Raw genomic sequence first — 17752 nt, 5'->3', positions numbered from 1 at the left:
TTGAATCCAGGACTCTTGGCTTGATAGCACACCACCTAATATATTCAGTCCTTATGCTATAGTTGGGGAGACAGGATATACATACATGAAAAAAATGAACTAATAATACCAGGTAGTATATAAATGTGCAACAAGTACCAAATTAATTCTATAGGAATTGAGAGGATGGAACAGTTATTCTGAGACTTATCATGAGCCAGGAGATTACGGGAGAAGGGGGACTTGGGAATTGCCATTAAGTAGCCGCCACGTTGGCTACTTCAAAGAGTCTTTGCTTCCTCATGTGTAAAATGAGGGAGTAGCAGGTGCTCTCACCTGGTCAGATGCATCTGAAGTACCGTGTTTGGTTCTGGGTACCATATTTTAGGTAGAACCTTGACAAGCTAGAATGTGTCCAGAAAAGAATGACCAAGATGATGAAAGAATATGAGACATCTTCATACATTTCATATGGGTAGAAAGAATTGGAGGAGAGGACTTCATAGCTGTCTTCAAATATCTGAAGTCTTGTCCTGCTGATGAAGGGTCTGGCTTCTTCCACTTGGCCCTAGCAGGCAGATCGAATAATAGAAGACATACAGAGGGAGATCTGGGCTCAACTTGCTAACAGAGCTATCAAGACAGGGACTGACTGCCTCAGGAGGTTATAGGCTCCCCCACACTGGAAGTTTTCAAGAGAAGGCATAATTATGACAACAGTAAAGACAAATAGCATTTATACAGCCCTTTAAGGTTTGACATTTTATGAAGTACAAAAATTCATATTTTTGAATTGCATAAAATTTTATAATTTTGTATTTTATAAATATTATCTCATTTGATCCTCACAACAACTCTGGGAACTAGGTGCTATTGTAGTCCTCATTTTACAATTGAAGAAACTGAGGCAGAGGTTAAGTGACTTGCCCAGGGTCACACAACTACTAAATGTCTGAGGTCACATTTGAACTCAGGTCTTCCTGACTCCAGCCCTAGCACTTTATTTATTCACTGTGCCACCTAGCTTCCAAGAGAAGATTTCAGAAGAATAGTGGCCCGCTGATCTGGAGGGATATTTTCAGGTGATTCACACAAAAACTTTAAAGTGGTTTCTCCATACTGTTAGAGAGATGATGCCTGGGGATGATAACAAGAGCCATTTCTGGAAAGTGACAGAACTTTGGAAGCCAACAAAGGAGCTGGACAACAGGAGGCAGCGTCCCAGTGACAGTGGGACAGTGGTCCTGGGAGCTGAGCAGTGAGACCCAAAGCTATGGAGGATTTGAATTCTTCCTGGCTTCAGGTCCCAGAACCTGATCCATTGAGCCACCTAGTGGCCCATGAAAGTGCACATTGGTGCTGTTTAGGACCTGAATTCTGCTGTTTCTGCATGTGTGACCTTGGGAAAATCAATGAGCTTCTCCAGGCTTCCTTTTCAGCATCTATAAAACAAAGGATTTGAACCAGATGACACCGATCATCCCTTCCAGTTTTAAATTTATGGTCCTGTTTCAGTCCAACAAACCCATTTTCCAGATTAAGAAAATGAGGCCCAGAAAGGTTAAATGTGCCCAAAGTCACAAAGTAGTGAGTGTCATGAGTGGGATTTATACTCAGGTCTTCTGCCTCCAGAGACACCCAGGCTGCCACACTCCCACCCCCCAGCACACTTCTGGGATGCCTCTTTCTATGTTTACTGAGGCAAAATATAATGAGGAAGGTAAATCTGGTTTTAAAAAGCTGGACTTCAAAGTCAAGTACGTGAATGTGTGTAGAAGGGCTTAATAATAAATGTTTTTTCATTTATTTATTCATTCATACTAGCTGAATGTAGGTAATAGAGATTCGAGTAGACTTGCAGAATGCCCATTCAGGGAGCCGAATACTGAAGGCTGCAAGTAATCGTGTAAGGCAATATACAAAACTAGATTTACAAGATTCCAATATGTACATGTTTATGTGGACCTGACCGAATCCAGTTTTAAAAACCATCTATATGCACATATATCTCTATATGCACACACATATATATATACATACATATATGTATATACCACACACATACGTACACACACACACAATGAGCTTTGGGATTATCCCTTGATTTAGGTCTATGTTTTCCCACTCCCCCACATTTTCCCTGGAATTGTAGACAAGAGCCATGGAGCGCAGGACTTTGGGGAAAGGACTCTGACAGAGGGTCTCTCTTTCTTGGGATTGAAAGTGACTCTTCAGATGTGGACTCTTTGATATATAAAGCAGTAGGATGCCCTGAGGGAGAGACGGAAGGCAGCATGGGCTGCCAGGCGAGTCAAATGGTTAATACCATCTTGACCACCAACTCCCCTTGGGCTTTGACGGAGGTAGCCCGAGACTCTGAATCTTCAAGCAGTTAGTTCCTCATAGACTACTTGCCCTATATCCTGTCTAGCCCCAGCAGCCTTCATCAAGGGTAACAACCTCTGTGGACAAAGGGCCAGCCATCCCCACAAGTGCACATTAATTGCCACCTACTGGTCAAGTGGGCTACCACGAAAGCAGCAAGGCACCCCAAGGCCAGGAGGTCAAACCAACACCACCACCCCAACCATTACCTACACTCTGACCCCAGTGAAGATAACTCGGGACACTGAACCCAAGAGCCTTGGGAATAGCAGCATCCCCTAGACCACTGGCCTCGCTTCCAGCCGAGGACTTACAGTCATCGATGAGGGGAACAATCCGTATGGAAAAAGGGCCACCTTCCTTACCACCACCAAGACCAACTGCTGACCAACTACAAGAGCACTGATAGGGGCTGCACCCCCTCCCCCAAACCACCAGTTCTACCTCCATCTCAGCTTCCTCCGCCATCTCTCAGGAAGCAACCTCCTTGCACATTGTTAGAAGGGGTGTTAGATAATGCGTAGGAATGGATTTGCAAGGTTCTGATTTCTGCCAATATTTGTAAAGTGCATAGCACAGTACCTAGCACAAGTAGGCACTGTATAAATGTTAATTTTTCCCTCCCTCCCCTGCCTCCTGGCTCAAGTAGTTCTGAACCTGATCATATGTAGATGAAGAAAAAGGGAAGGACTAGAACCCAGAGCTCTGTGATGATCACCTGGCTTCATTCCAGTGTAAGCTCTTGCTCTGGACTTGGAGTCAGAAGATCTGGGATGGAGTCTCAGCTCTGTCACATACTACCTGTGTGACCAGAAATGTCATGTAAGTCTCATGGTCTCAGTTTCCCCATCTGTAAAATGGAGGAGTTGGACCAGTTTGCTCTGAGCTCCCTTTCCATTCTCTATCTGTGATGAACTCTAGAATGCTCAGGCTAAGAACAGGAAGAATTTGGGAGAGGGTTTACTACCCTCATTATAGAAAACTAATCCTTTCCTCATTCTAGTCCTTTTGGGTAACAAAGAGGGAAGGAGCTCGTCTTCTAGTCATCTTCCCTTGCCCTAGCCCTGGAGGGAAAGGAGCCTTTGGGACACAGAGTACCACCAGAGCTGCCAAAGGCCTTTGGTCCCTACTTCTGCCCTTGGATTCCCAGCCCCATAACTTGGGGTCAAATCCCAAACTTTTATTAACTGTGAGGCTAAAAGCTATCATGGGGCCAGGGCAGTACAAAAGTGGTAGAAGGAGAGAGAGTCAATTAACACCTGGCTTTTTATTTCCAAATCGAATAATTAAGCAGAGTTTAGGTGTGATGTAACCACTTAGCTTCCTTGGAGGATTTATGGGCTGGCTGATGCAGGGTGATGACACAAGAAGCATTTACTTGGTTGGCGAGAAGCATTTATTGACTGCCCCCTTTGGTTGCAAAGCGTGAAGCGCCTTTGGCTGCCCTGTCCCATTCTGTCCCACCCTGTCCCACCCTGTCCCATCCTGTCCCATTCCACCAGGGGCCCCTGTGCTCATGTCCAAGTGGGGGCAGGGGAGGACTCCAGGCCATTATCTGGAGAGGATTCTCTCTATTGGTTTGTTTTGAAGAGTCCAGTCTAAGAGATGAACTCAAGGGAATAGCTTTCCCTTTATTTCAGGGTGAGCCGGGGGAGGGGAAAGGAATGAAAAGTGCAATGGGGAAGTCCTCACCTTGGTCTCCTAGCATGTGAAATACCTTGCCCAAGCTTGTTCTGAGGATTTGTTTGTGTTTGATCAGTGAAATCCATCTGCATCCAGCAAGTATATTAATCATTACTTCATCAGCTTCTCACCATAGCAAATGGCATTAACCTTTGCTAAGTGATGGGTCGGGAACAAGCACATGCTGGGGTTGGCTGCAAAGCTTAGCTGCCCTCCCCCCCTGCCCCCAGCTGCTCGGAGGTGTGGGTTGGGGGCTGGGAGGGGAGGGAGGGAGCCTGAAGCTTCCTCCCACCAGTGATTAGGAAGGAATGGTGTACCTTCGGCCCGAGGTTATTAAGTGCTTATTAAAGTACTAGAGATAGGTAGCAGGGTGGGAAAGACAGCAAGTGTCGCACACGAAGTCACGCATACACCTTCTGCCCCTGCCCCCCACTTCCTGAAGCTTTCTGGAAGTTAGCTTCAACCTTACATTGGAAATGCTATAAAAGCTCAGGTTAATTAAGTCCTATATATTACCAGTACAAACATTTCCAACTTGATTCAAGCAGCGCTGTGAGTGAGGGGGAGGCTGAGTAAGGTCCAGGCTGCTCAGGGTAATAAAACAGAAGATTCAATTACCTTGTACATTTGCAGTTTTTACAAAATCATTTAAAACCCTCCCTATGATATGTAGAGCACAGGGGTGCTAGAAACCTGAAATCCTGGACAAAGAGCTAGAGGTTGCTAAGATTCCTGAAGCCCAGAGGCTGCCTGTGCCATCCATATTCCAACCTCAGTTGTCCCCATGGAAACTTACATGTCCTGTACTAGGTTTGGGTCCTAGTTCCTGCCAAGATAACAATTAGCTGATCTGATTACACTCATCCATGATCATGCACTAATGGGAAAGGAGCCATTTTTATAGTCTAATCAATAGCAACAAGCACATAAAACAACAACTTTATTTGGGTGTTTCCCTTTCCATAGTGGAAAAGCAAACTGACCTTGGCACCTGAAAGTACATTTCTTTTAGGTCCTTTTATGTGCTTGGCACTATGGGAGATACAAGTAAAGATGGGTAGTGTCCCGGTCCATTTAAACTGTAGAAGATGGCAGCTGGAAAGCAGGGACTTGCATGAGCTCCCCTCCAGGTCCCTCCAAAAACTGGGAAAAAATGACTCTGAACAAATTCTAGAACTGCAGAACTCACAAAATAGCAGAGGGAAACAGGGCTTCAGCCCAGGACAGCCTAGATGGTTGCTGGGTAAGGTCTATCCCACAGAACTGGGAGCAGAGGGGAGCAGAGCCCAGCATGAGCTGTCCCTGGACCAACCAGACCAGGAGCCCGGCAGAACAGGCCCTAGCACCCTGAATCAGTGAGCTGTGGCAGTTGCCAGACTTCTCAACCCACAAACACCAAAGACAACAGAGAAGAACTGCAGAACCCACAAAATAGCAGAGGGAAGCAGGACTCCAGCCCAGGACAGCCTGGATGGTCACCAGGTAACATCTATTGCTCACAGAGCTGGAAGCAGAGGGGAGCAGAGCCCAGCATGGGCTGCACCCAGACCAACTGGGCAGAACAGGCCCTAGCACCCTGAATCAGTGAGCTGTGGCAGTTACCAGACTTCTCAACTCACAAACACCAAAGACAACAGAGAAGGTTAGTGGGAAAAGCTGTGGGGGACAAAGTGAAAGGAGTTCACCAGCCACCGCCCCAGGAGCAGTGGGGGTGGTGCAGCTACAGAACTACAGCTGCAATTGCTTCTGGCCCAGAATTAAGTGGCAGATCAGAGCAGGAGTGCAGAGCCTGCTTAAGATCTGAGTCGTGGTCTGAGTTGTCGGTTCTTGGGGGAGGAGGAGCACTGGTGTGGCAGGGCTGGCTGTATAGAAATAGCTCTGAAAACAACAGCGCATCCCCTCAAGCTTGGAACAAAGTACTCTCTACTCTACAAGCAGTCATACCCCGACGAAAAACTCAAGGGTCAAGTAGTTGGCTGGCAACATGGCCAGGCAGCGAAAATGGACTCAGATTCAGACTCAGACTTTGGAATCTTTCTTTGGTGACAAAGAAGACCAAAACATACAGCCAGAAGAAGTCAACCAAGTCAAAGTGACTACATCAAAAGCCTCCAAGAAAAACATGAACTGGTCTCAGGCAATGGAAGAGCTCAAAAAGGAGTTGGAAAAGCAAGTTAGAGAAGTAGAGGAAAAATTGGGACGAGAAATGAGAATGATGCGAGAAAACCATGAAAAACAAGTCAATGACTTGCTAAAGGAGATCCAAAAAATACTGAAAAATATACTGAAGAAAACAACACCTTAAAAAGTAGACTATCTCAAATGGCAAAAGAGCTCCAAAAAGCCAATGGGGATAAGAATGCCTTGAAAGGCAGAATTAGTCAAATGGAAAAAGAGGTCCAAAAGACCACTGAAGAAAATACTACCTTAAAAATTAGATTGGAGCAAGTGGAAGCTAGTGACTTTAAGAGAAATCAAGATATTATAAAACAGAACCAAAGGAATGAAAAAATTGAAGATAATGTGAAATATCTCATTGGAAAAACCACTGACCTGGAAAATAGATCCAGGAGAGATAATTTAAAAATTATTGGACTACCTGAAAGCCATGATCAAAAAAAGAGCCTAGATATCATCTTTCAAGAAATTATCAAGGAGAACTGCCCTGATATTCTAGAGCCAGAGGGTAAAATAGAAATTGAAAGAATCCACCAATCACCTCCTGAAAAAGATCCCAAAAAGAAAACTCCTAGGAATATTGTCACCAAATTCCAGAGCTCCCAGGTCAAGGAGAAAATACTGCAAGCAGTCAGAATAAAACAATTTGAGTATTGTGGAAACACAATCAGAATAACCCAAGATCTAGCAGCTTCTACATTAAGGGGTTGAAGGGCTTGGAATAAGATATTCTGGAGGTCAACAGAGCTGGGATTAAAACCAAGAATCACCTACCCAGCAAAACTGAGTATCATGCTCCAAGGCAAAATATGGATTTTCAATAAAATAGAGGACTTTCAAGTTTTCTCAGTGAAAAGACGAGAGCTGAATAGAAAATTTGACTTTCAAACACAAGAATCAAGAGAAGCATGAAAAGGTAAACAAGAAAGAGAAATCACAAGGGACTTACTAAAGCTGAACTGTTTTGTTTACATTCCTACATGGAAAGATGATGTGTATGATTCATGAGACCTCAGTATTAGGGTAGCTGAAGGGAATATATGTATGTGTGTGTATATATATATATATATATATATATATATGTATACGTATATATATGGATATATATACAGACACATATACAGACAGAGGGCACAGGGTGAGTTGAATATGAAGGGACGATATCCAAAAAAATAAAATCAAATTAAGGGACGAGAGAGGAATATATTGAGAGAGGGAGAAAGGGAGAGACAGAATGGGGTAAACTATCTCACATAAAAGTGGCAAGAAAAAGCAGTTCTGTAGGAAGGGAAGAGGGGGCAGGTGAGGGGGAATAAGTGAATCTTGCTCTCAATGGATTTGACCTGAGGAGGGAATAACATACACACTCAATTGGGTATCTTACCCCACAGGAAAGAAGGGGGAAGAAGATAAAAAAGGGGGGACAATAGAAGGGAGGGCAGATAGGAGGAGGAGGTAATCAAAAACAAACACTTTCGAAAAGGGACAAGGTCAAGAGAGAAAATTGAATAAAGGGGGATAGCTTAGGAAGGAGCATAATATAGTTAGTCTTTCACAACATGAGTATTGTGGAAGGGTTTTACATAATGATACACATGTGGCCTATGTTGAATTACTTGCCTTCTTAGGGAGGGTGGGTGGGGAGGGAAGAGGGGAGAGAATTTAGAACTCAAAGTTTTATAAACAGATGTTCAAAAAAAAGGTTTTTGCGTGCAACTAGGAAATAAGATACAAAGGCAATGGGGCATAGAAATGTATCTTGCCCTACAAGAAAGTAAGGGAAAAGGGGATGCGAGGTGAGTGGGGTGGCAGAAGGGAGGGCTGACTGGGGAACAGAGAAACCAGAATATATGCCATCTTGGAGTGGGCAGGAGGGTAGAAATGGGGAGAAAATTTGTAATTCAAACTCTTGTGAAAATCAATGCTGAAAACTAAACATATTAAATAAATTAAATTTTTTAAAAAAACTGTAGACTTAGAGGCGGTTTCACAAAAGAATTAAATCAATAATGCAGAGAACACTAAGGCTTCATCATGGCATGTTTTACCTATACAAGGGAAGGCCAAAGGCCCAATATGGCACACTCACAAAAACAACAAGGCACAGAAGATAGAGATCTGGTCTCAGATTCAGGAAGACCTGGCTTCAAATCCTGCACCTGACACCTACTGGCTATGTGACTCTGGGCAAGTCAACTGACCTATTAGTGCTCTGTGAGAATGTAAGTTGTGGAGAAAGTTCCCGCCTGCACTAGTAGGGGAGTTCCCTATACCAATAAAATCAAAGCTCCACTTGCTATCCTTATTCTTAAAGAAATATAAAGTGTTCTGCACTTAACTTTTAATTTAAGAGTGGAGAATATAAAACTTTATTCAAAACAACTGCAGCCCTTGAGGGGAAAACTATCCACTTGGTTGTAGCCTTTCTGACCCTCTGAAGACTGGATAAATTGCATCTGAGAGCTAAGCTTGGCCACTGGGTCAAAATGTACCCACCACTGGCCCAAACCATTAGTGGTAACAACCAAGGACGTTGTCAGACTGAGAACTATGGAACCCGAATTGGAAAGGAGCTAAAAAGACCACATAATGCAAGCCATTCCTGAACAAGAGTCTGGTACAACGTACTTGGCCAGTGGTCATCCAGCCTTTCCTTGTGACCCCTTGTGCCCTCTCATTCTCTTATCGGAAAACTCCTTGTTAGGAAGTTTTTCCTTACCTAGATCTCTCTTTCTGCAGCTTCTACCAACTGTTCTTAGTTATGCCTTTTAGGGCCAAGCAAAACAAGTGTTCTTCTAATTAATAATAATAACTAACATTTATATCATGCTTGCTAGGTGCTAAATAGGCACAGTGCTGAATGTTATAGAATTATTATTTCATTTGACCCTCACAACAACCCTGGGAAGTAGGTGCTATTATTATCCCCATTTTACAGATAAGGAAACTGAGGCAGACAGTGGTTAAGTGACTGGACTAGGATCACATAGAAATAAGAGCTTGAGGCTATATTTGAACTGTCTTCCTGACTCTGGGCCTGCTGCTCTAACCACTACACCACCTAACTGAAGGCAGCTATTATGCTTTTTCTTCTCTAGCTCCTTCAGCTGATTCTCACCATCTATACCAGAGGTTCTCAAACTTATTTGGCCTACTTCCCCCTTTAAAAGAAAAAAAAATTACTCAACACCTACCGGCCCCAAAATCACCTTTATTTAACCCTTTAATGGTTTTTTTTAATTCCATCATTTCAAAAAATAACAATTTTTTAAAATTATGCAGCTTAAATTTAATAATTTATTGTAAATTTGTGGGGGGTTTTCCTGCATTGAAATGTTAATGACACAATGTTGCATCATATAACGGGATAGTATTGCACTGTAAACAAGTCATTACATGCACATATTCCCTCCAAAGCACGTTGTACTTCCCAACAATGTGCAACACACTCTCCTGCCAACACTTGGGTTGTTAAGACCTGTCAGAGGACTTGATCAGTGATCAGTTATAACTTTCATTCTGTGTGTTTATTTGGAAACAGATGAAACATGTACCAACAATTTTTCAAAATTTTCTTCTCTTCTTTCCTTATGTTTCCACCACCTCCTTATTTTTATTCAACACACCCTAATTGCACTCGAGGCTACTACCACCCCCCTGGATTATTCCAGCACCCCCCCAAGGGCAGTATCACCCACTTGGGGAGCCTATGACACCTTTCTCTATCTGGACGGTCTTCTTCCAGACGGCATCAAGCTTATTTTTTTCATTCTTTGTTTATCCAGTGAATCTCTATTAATACAAGCTCCTTATGGCCAAATCTAATTACTAAATTCTAGATGAATATATCATTCAGGATGACAAATAACCAGGCAATGTGTGTCCAGTGGTACACTCAGTACAATCCGAGGATACAGTCAGTAAGTATTATGAAAGGTCAGTGGAATTGGGAGATTGCTTACGACTAACATAATCGGGCATATCTTCTCTTTTTCTAGATTTTTTATTTTTAGTTTGTACCACTCAGTTCCACAAGTTTTTGCATTCAAGCTTATTAATGGGGCCACTAGGTGGCACAGTGGATAGAGCAGCCTGGAGTCAGAAGGACATGAGTTCAAATGTAACCTTAAACACTTACTAGTTGTGTGACCCTGGGCAAGTCACTTAACCCTGTTTGCCTCAGTTTCCTTATCTATAAAATGAGCTAGAGAAGGAAATGGCAAACCATTCCAGTATTTCTGCCAAGAAAACCCCAAATGGGGTCACAAAGAGCTGGATGTGACTGAACAACAGTATATCTGTGAGATCTCTGGTATGGGAATTTTCTCTAGTGCTGAAAATTGTAACCCATCCATAACTTCTGATCTCATGTGTGGGTCACCTATGTCCTCTCATAAATCCTCCTGAGGAGGTCCATCCAAAATCCTGAAGGCCTTCCTCTAGATCTCTTGACATTGGATCAAATACCAAGGGGATATATAGGCGGTGTGTAAGTTATTCTCTTTATTACTACATGACCAATTAACCTCTTCTGGTCATTCATCTCTGATGTTGTTTTTGATGCCACTTTTCCTTCCCAATTCTTTAACAGTAATGTGTAGCAGTCTATTCACTCTTGCCGGGCACCCTGTCCATGACCCTTTAGGTACCATTCAACTTTAATTCTTCTGAGACAGTCATATTCCATAATAGCCTCACTGGAAGGTTAATTGGAGTTTAAAAGATGGGCCCTTGTTTCAGGAAGAAGCTTGAGGATTCTTTTTTTCAATGAACAGAAATCGATTTTCTCTCCCTCCCACCCCCTCCCCACCATTGAAAAAGAAAAAAAACAAAACCCTTGCGATAAATAAGCATAGTCAACCCCTGCCCCACAAAAGTCCCTATGTTGGCCATGTCCAAAAACTATACACCTCATTCTGCATCCTGAGTCCATCGCCTCTCTGTCACACAATGGGTGGCATGTTTCATCATTGGTCCTCTGGAATCATGATTGGTCATTGAGTTGATCAGAGTTCTTATGGCTTTCAAAGTTATTTGTTTTCACACTGTTGCTGCTATTGTATAAATTGTTCAGATTCTGCTCACTTCACTTGGTATCAGTTCATACAAGTCTCCCCAGGTTTTAACCCACCTCTTTCATCATTTCCGATGGCATAATGGTGTTCCATTGCATTCATATACCATAATGTGTTCAGCCATGCCCCCATGACAAAGTTGAAGATATTTAAAAGAACCGCACAATTTCCCACAGGGAATCCAGCCTACTTTCCTCCTATTCAGTTCAGGGCCCAACTCATTGTCTATTCAGAGTGTCTCTTCAAGATATAGATAGGTAGGTAGGTAGATAGATAGATAGATAGATAGATAGATAGCTATAGATACAGATACAGATAGAAGAATATAGATATATGTGTGTATGTATATATGCACACATACAGAAATATCTATATATGAAGATAAATAGATGAATTAGTAGATGCATAGATAGAAAGATAGCTATAGATAAAGATATAGAAAAATGAATATAGAGATGTCTGTTGTATATACACACACATACATAAATATTTATATATGGATATAAGTAAATAGATGGATTGGTGGATGCATAGATAGACAGACAGACAGATATTTAGATGGATATGCTGAATTAACAAAGTATGGGGTGAAGGTTGGCCTGACAAAGTAGGCTACAGCTTCTTATAATGTCCTGCTCCTAGCCTTCATGCTTCTTAATAAATTAGGTATGAACAAGATACATAAACGTCGGGTGGAAGAGACTGGAGATGAATGCAACGTAGAAAGCTTTGCTGGTCAGCCTAGCACTTTTCTGTGCCACCTGGATGCACATCTTGCCAGAACTCCCAGTGGAAGCAGTCTTTTGAACTTGAGCTGTGGATGATGGTTCGTCTATTCCTTACAATAACAATCCCCTGATTATGATTCAGAATACAAAGAGTTCATTGTTGAAGTACATCATAAGCGCATCATGGGCCAGAATGTTGCAGATTTTATGCATTATCTAATGGAAGAAGTAGAAGATGCTTATAAAAAACAATCCTCACAGTACATTAAGAACACTATAATTACTGACACAGTGGAGGAGATGTACAGGAAAACACATGCTGGTTTGTGAGAGAATCCAGTCTATGAAAAGAAACTCGAGAGGAAAGTTTAGAAAGAAAAGATAGAGCCATACCAAAACATCCCTTGCCCAAAAGAAAGATCAGATTGCTCAGAAGAAAAGTTTCCTCAGAGTCCAAGAGAGTTGAGGTGATAGCTAAACCATTGCAACCTGTAATTTTCTATAAAAAAATTTCAGACCAAGATATAAACTTATTGGACAAGCAAAAGAGAGGGAGAGAAAGAGACAGAGACAGACAGGGAGAGAAAAGGAGAGAGAGAGAGAGAGAGACAGAGAGAGAGAGAGACAGAGACAGAGACAGAGAGAGACAGAGACAGAGAGAGACAGAGACAGAGACAGAGAGACAGAGAGAGACAGAGAGATGAGCTCTTTGGGTTGTCTATTTAACTGCATATTATGGAATGGATACCAGGACTTATCCACTTGATTTTTCTTATGTAGACGGTTGAGTTAAACTCTTTTGAGTGATTATAGCTCTCATATTCTAGGAAATATTCTGGGACTTATGCAAGCATAATGTCATTCCCAAAGAGGAGCTCCTGGAAAACTTTTCTTCTATAGGGAATCCTTCTTCCATTTGAACTTTGCATTGGACATAAAAATGTCATAATTGGCATAAAAGTGTCAAATGTGTTTGCCTAATATATGTCTTCTATTTTATGTTTCACTTGGAATCAATAAACAGAGTGTTGTCAAATGGAATTATTTCTACTATAATCTCTTTAAAGGAACCTTATATGATTTTTGACATACACATGAAAAGCACTTGGTTGGACATAACTGTCCAACAAGACAGAATTTTTTCTATTAAGTCAAATGCTTTTTTACGGAAAATATGCAAAAAGCATGGTGTGACTATAAAGATGTGGGCTGCTATAGCATATCATTTGTGAAAGCCTGACTCTTCTATTCTCATGCCTTCACCAAGGATGCCCTTGATATATATGTAGATTATTCTCATAAAAATTTTGTAGAGACAGAAAATTAGTCATATGGCTCAGTAGTTATTGCAGCTGCCTTTTAGGGGTAATAATATGGTCCATGATTTTTCCCCAAGACTTGAATATCATTTTTTTAGATCTTTTTTTGAACCAGTCTCTTAAGAAACTCAAAATAATGTTACTTGTAGTATGGACTTCCTTGGCCTTCTTCCCTAAAGTACACAGTATAGTCCACCAGCTCTACTCATCTCTATTTTTTTAGTATCATTTCTGCTTCCTCATCCAGTACAATTATGAGGATATGATATGAGAGTATAATTGTGGTGATTCCACTGTCATGGATGAAGAAAAGAATTTGTGATAAAAATTTTAACAGATCTTTTCCAATTTTTGTCTGTGTCCTTCTTGCTGTTTCAACCTTAAATGCCCTTGGGATGATTTAATTTCATTTTGTCTCTTGTCAAGCTCTCTGTAAACTTGTTTTCCATTCCATTGTTTCTCAGTTTTATGAGGTGATATCTTTCATAATCTTCCTCTGTGCTCTTCCATAGGATTTTTAAAATGGGTCTGCACTTTAAACTGCTATGTCACTAACTACCATATATCTCCAATTTGTAAAGAGGTCAAATGTTTGCTGGATCATAATAACTGCTAGCACTTATGTAGTACCTTAAAGTTTGAAAGACACTTTACAAATGTTGTCTCATTTTATCTTGACAACAGCACTGGGAAGTAGGTGCTATTATTACCCTCATTTTGAAAACGAGGAAGCTAAGGCAGGTAGAAGTTAAGTGACTTGCTCAAGGTCATATAGCTACTGAAGCTGAATTTGAACTCTGTGCTTCCTTCTCCAAGTCTGTTGCTCTGAGTGGCACAGTGATGCTGCTCAGAAATCTCGAGACTTTTTTGGTCTTCTCATTGTGATAACTGATTTACATTGATTAAAATTCCCTAGGAAATGGTGATATTCTGTGTTAGCCTCTGTCCTTTCATCTGTTTCCAATTTTGAGAGGTAAAAAACTTTTTTTAATAGGTTAGGGTATTGTGGTTTCAACTGCATGCCATATCACCTCATTTATATTATTTCTTCCAATTTGGAATTGTCTTTGATTTTTGCTCTAACAAGTCAGCATTATGACTGTACACAAATAGCTTATTTGAAAATGACTCCTCCGTTAGTAGCCAGTAACTTCCTGTGAGAATATAATCAGTAACTTTTTTTGTAATTATGCCTAGTCCTCACTATGTTCAGTGGCTCCTGACTTTCTTTTTTAAAATTCCATGATACATTGCCATGAAGCCTCTGTATAGTCTATAAGGACTGACTTTCTAATTTCTTTCTCTAGAACCATATTTTCACCAGCATCTTTTTTGCCCAGATTTACATTGAAATCAAGTATTAAAGCATGTGTAGATAAAATTGGGAGGATTGTATCAATTCTTCTTACAGCTTCTCTGCTTCCTATTCTTCAGCAACCTATATTGGCACAGAAATCAATAGCTTTCTTCACAGTGGTCTTACTATAATGTTTATCACAAACACTGCATGCAATACAAGGTGACTAAGTAGACCACAAAATAAAGTTTCTGGTTGCCTTTGATTTCACAATCAAACTAACTCAACTAACTCCTTTGCCTCTCTAAGGAGAACCTGCAAGCCACACCTTCCTTTGTCTTCTAGTTTCATTTATAAAAAAGAATATCCAGAATGAATGATTCCATTCCTCCAGTAGAAAGTCCATTCATTGGTCACCGGACAAGAATTTTACATTTAGGGTACCCACAATTAAATTAATGTTTATAGGCAGTCTAAAAGCCAAGTCATTCTTAGCGATCTATGCCCCCTTTTTCAACATTGAAGTGAATGCTTTTTCAACCACTCTATCATCATCACTTCAGAAGCAGAAGAGGGATTGATGACCATTTCACATTCTTTCTTCATTGCCAAGGAATTCATCACCCAAGTGGGGAATTTACAGGTAATGATCCTGTCCCTACTTGGAAAATAGACATCTTCTATTGCTTGGTCCACATTCTAATCCCTTTTAACATGGTAGAACCTACTGGATCTGATGATCCACAGGTATAACCTTCAGGAACATAGGGTCATCTAGCATCGGAGTAGGACTTTGAAGAAAGGTTTATCCTTGTCCAATGTCCTTGGTCCTTATCCTAATCCTTATCCTTAGTCTTATCTTTACCCTTATGCTTATCCTTATCCAATGTCCTTCATTTGGCACACAGAATCAGACACAATATTCAGAACTTTAGGACTTCCTGTTGTAAATAGCACAGTGATGAGAGATTGATTAACAAAAAACAGTGCTCATTTCCACTGGAGGTCTCCCCTGACCCCTCCTCACCCCAATCCTGAGAAAGAAAAGGATAAAGGGTCTTACAAAGCCGGAATATGTCCAGAGGAGGGCAAACAGGATGTTAGGGAGACTTTCTACCTAAAGATCCATTGAGCTAATTGAAAAGGAGAAAATTAAGAGTGGGATGTATGATAAGCTGTCTTCAAGTGTTTGAAAGGCTAAAATATGGAAGAATTGAACTTGATTTCCTTGGCCCCAGAGGGCAGAACTGTGGGTAGTAGATGGAAATTAGAGGGAGGCAAATTTTGGCTCCCTATGAAGGAAAACTTGTAGGTAATTAGAGTTGTCCCCAAATGGAGTGGGCTGCCTCAGGAAGCAGTATTTCCCATTTCTGAAGGTCTTCAGCTAAATGACCACTTGTTGGGAATGCCATAAGAAGGAGTTACTGGTCAAAGTGAGGTTGGGCTCCCTCCCAACTCCAATAATCTATGATTTGTCACACACACACACCCTCCACACACACACACACCAGGCTCGACCTAACACAATACTTCTATTATGGGAAGCTGGTAGGTAGGTTACTTATTGAAGACACTATAAACACTTGCCCCCCGCTGCTCCCTAATGTTCAAATTATCCCATACTATTTGTCCTGATAGCTCCCTTCCTCTGTCTGGGAATGATTTGGGAGTGGGGGATGAGGCTATGACAGAGTGAGCTTGAGAGCTCATCATTTTCTGTTTGAGACCTTCACCTATATCTCAACAAAGGAGCTATGCCTTGCCCAAGGGGATTGTCTTAGGAATTCCATTAAAGAATAATAATAATAATAATAATAATAATAATATGTTAATTAGTGTAGAATAATAATAACAATAATTCTATTATTGGACAGGAAGAAAAAGACTTCCAGTGTACAGGAACTGCAACTTGCCCCTTCCCCATATATGACCTCTAATCTCGAGCTTACTTTCTCTTGGACTCTTTATGCATTTGGTAGGAGGGTGACTTTTGGAAGAATATTTTTTAACAATTTTTCTCACTATTGTACCATAACAAATATTCCTTTCCATAAGTAATTAAACTAGCCAAGTAAATGATAAACAAGATACAGTTATCCTTTCCACATCTCAGGGGTTAGGGGAGTGGCACCTTAATGATCTGAAAAATCTGCATCAAATTTTCCTTTCATACTAGAGATGAAGTCTGAATTTTTTTCTTTTTCTCTTATGGGATGTTTATAGTACCTTATTGTAAAATTTGAGTTAAGTATTTGGTCATAGGCTCTGTGTCATCATCTGCTGGCGTTTGCCTGTCATCTGCAGCTTCTACAACACTCCCAAAAAATTCTCATTTAATTTCTCATTTAATGAAACTGTGATGGGGAAAGTCATAATGTGGAAGGGCTAACTGTATAATCACAAGTAGGAAGCATGCAATTCAGGGATCATGAGCGATAGCATTAGATAACCACCATTCCCACACCTAAGAATAGAGCCCCAAGGAGAATGGTAGTAGCCATCTTCTGGGGACCTGACTCATCAGTGTGAGTGAGATTTGGGATAAGCACTCTAGAGTACATGCTGACATTTGTATTCCTGGTGCCTGGTACTTATTAGGCAATTAATGCTTGCTGAATTCTGGACCTCTGAGATTCCAATAGAAGACAGGCATTAAAGAGTCAAAGGAAACAGGCCAATCTCTAAAACAATTTTCTAAGTCAACTTTTCTTGGGGCTCATGGCAACCTACCCAGGACTCCAGCTCCCTAGACTTGGGATGCTGCCTCTAACACAGAATCATCGAATCTCAGAAGTAGATGAGCCTTCGGAGGTCATCTAGTCCAACCTATAACTGAACAACATTGGCTAACCCCTTCCCCTTTATCTTTCTGCACAAACAGCAATAAGGAAAAGGCCCCTCACTGTAAATTGCAAGGATGAGCAGGGTAAGTGCTAAGTGGGAACTACACTTAAGCCATCCCAAGCCTCCAAAGAGCAGCTGTTAGACATTTAAACCTATCATTCTCCCTTGAGCATACATCACATTTACTCCTCTACACTGTCATAAAAATGTATGAGATGGGGATGCTTGAGTGACCCATTAATCTTTCAAGTAGTAAACATAAAG

The 17752-nt window shown here is 41.2% G+C and overlaps 1 pseudogene; it reads left to right on the top strand.

The window, feature by feature from the left end:
* Window positions 1–1109: 1109 nt before the first annotated feature.
* Window positions 1110–12494, top strand: LOC118829521 (annotated as a pseudogene).
* The last annotated feature ends 5258 nt before the right edge of the window (window positions 12495–17752 follow it).

Source organism: Trichosurus vulpecula, chromosome 8, assembly GCF_011100635.1.
Source record: "Trichosurus vulpecula isolate mTriVul1 chromosome 8, mTriVul1.pri, whole genome shotgun sequence".
NCBI classification, from domain to species: Eukaryota; Metazoa; Chordata; class Mammalia; order Diprotodontia; family Phalangeridae; genus Trichosurus; species Trichosurus vulpecula.
Note: the sequence above shows the minus strand (reverse complement) of the source record. Positions and strands in the feature narration are given on the sequence as shown.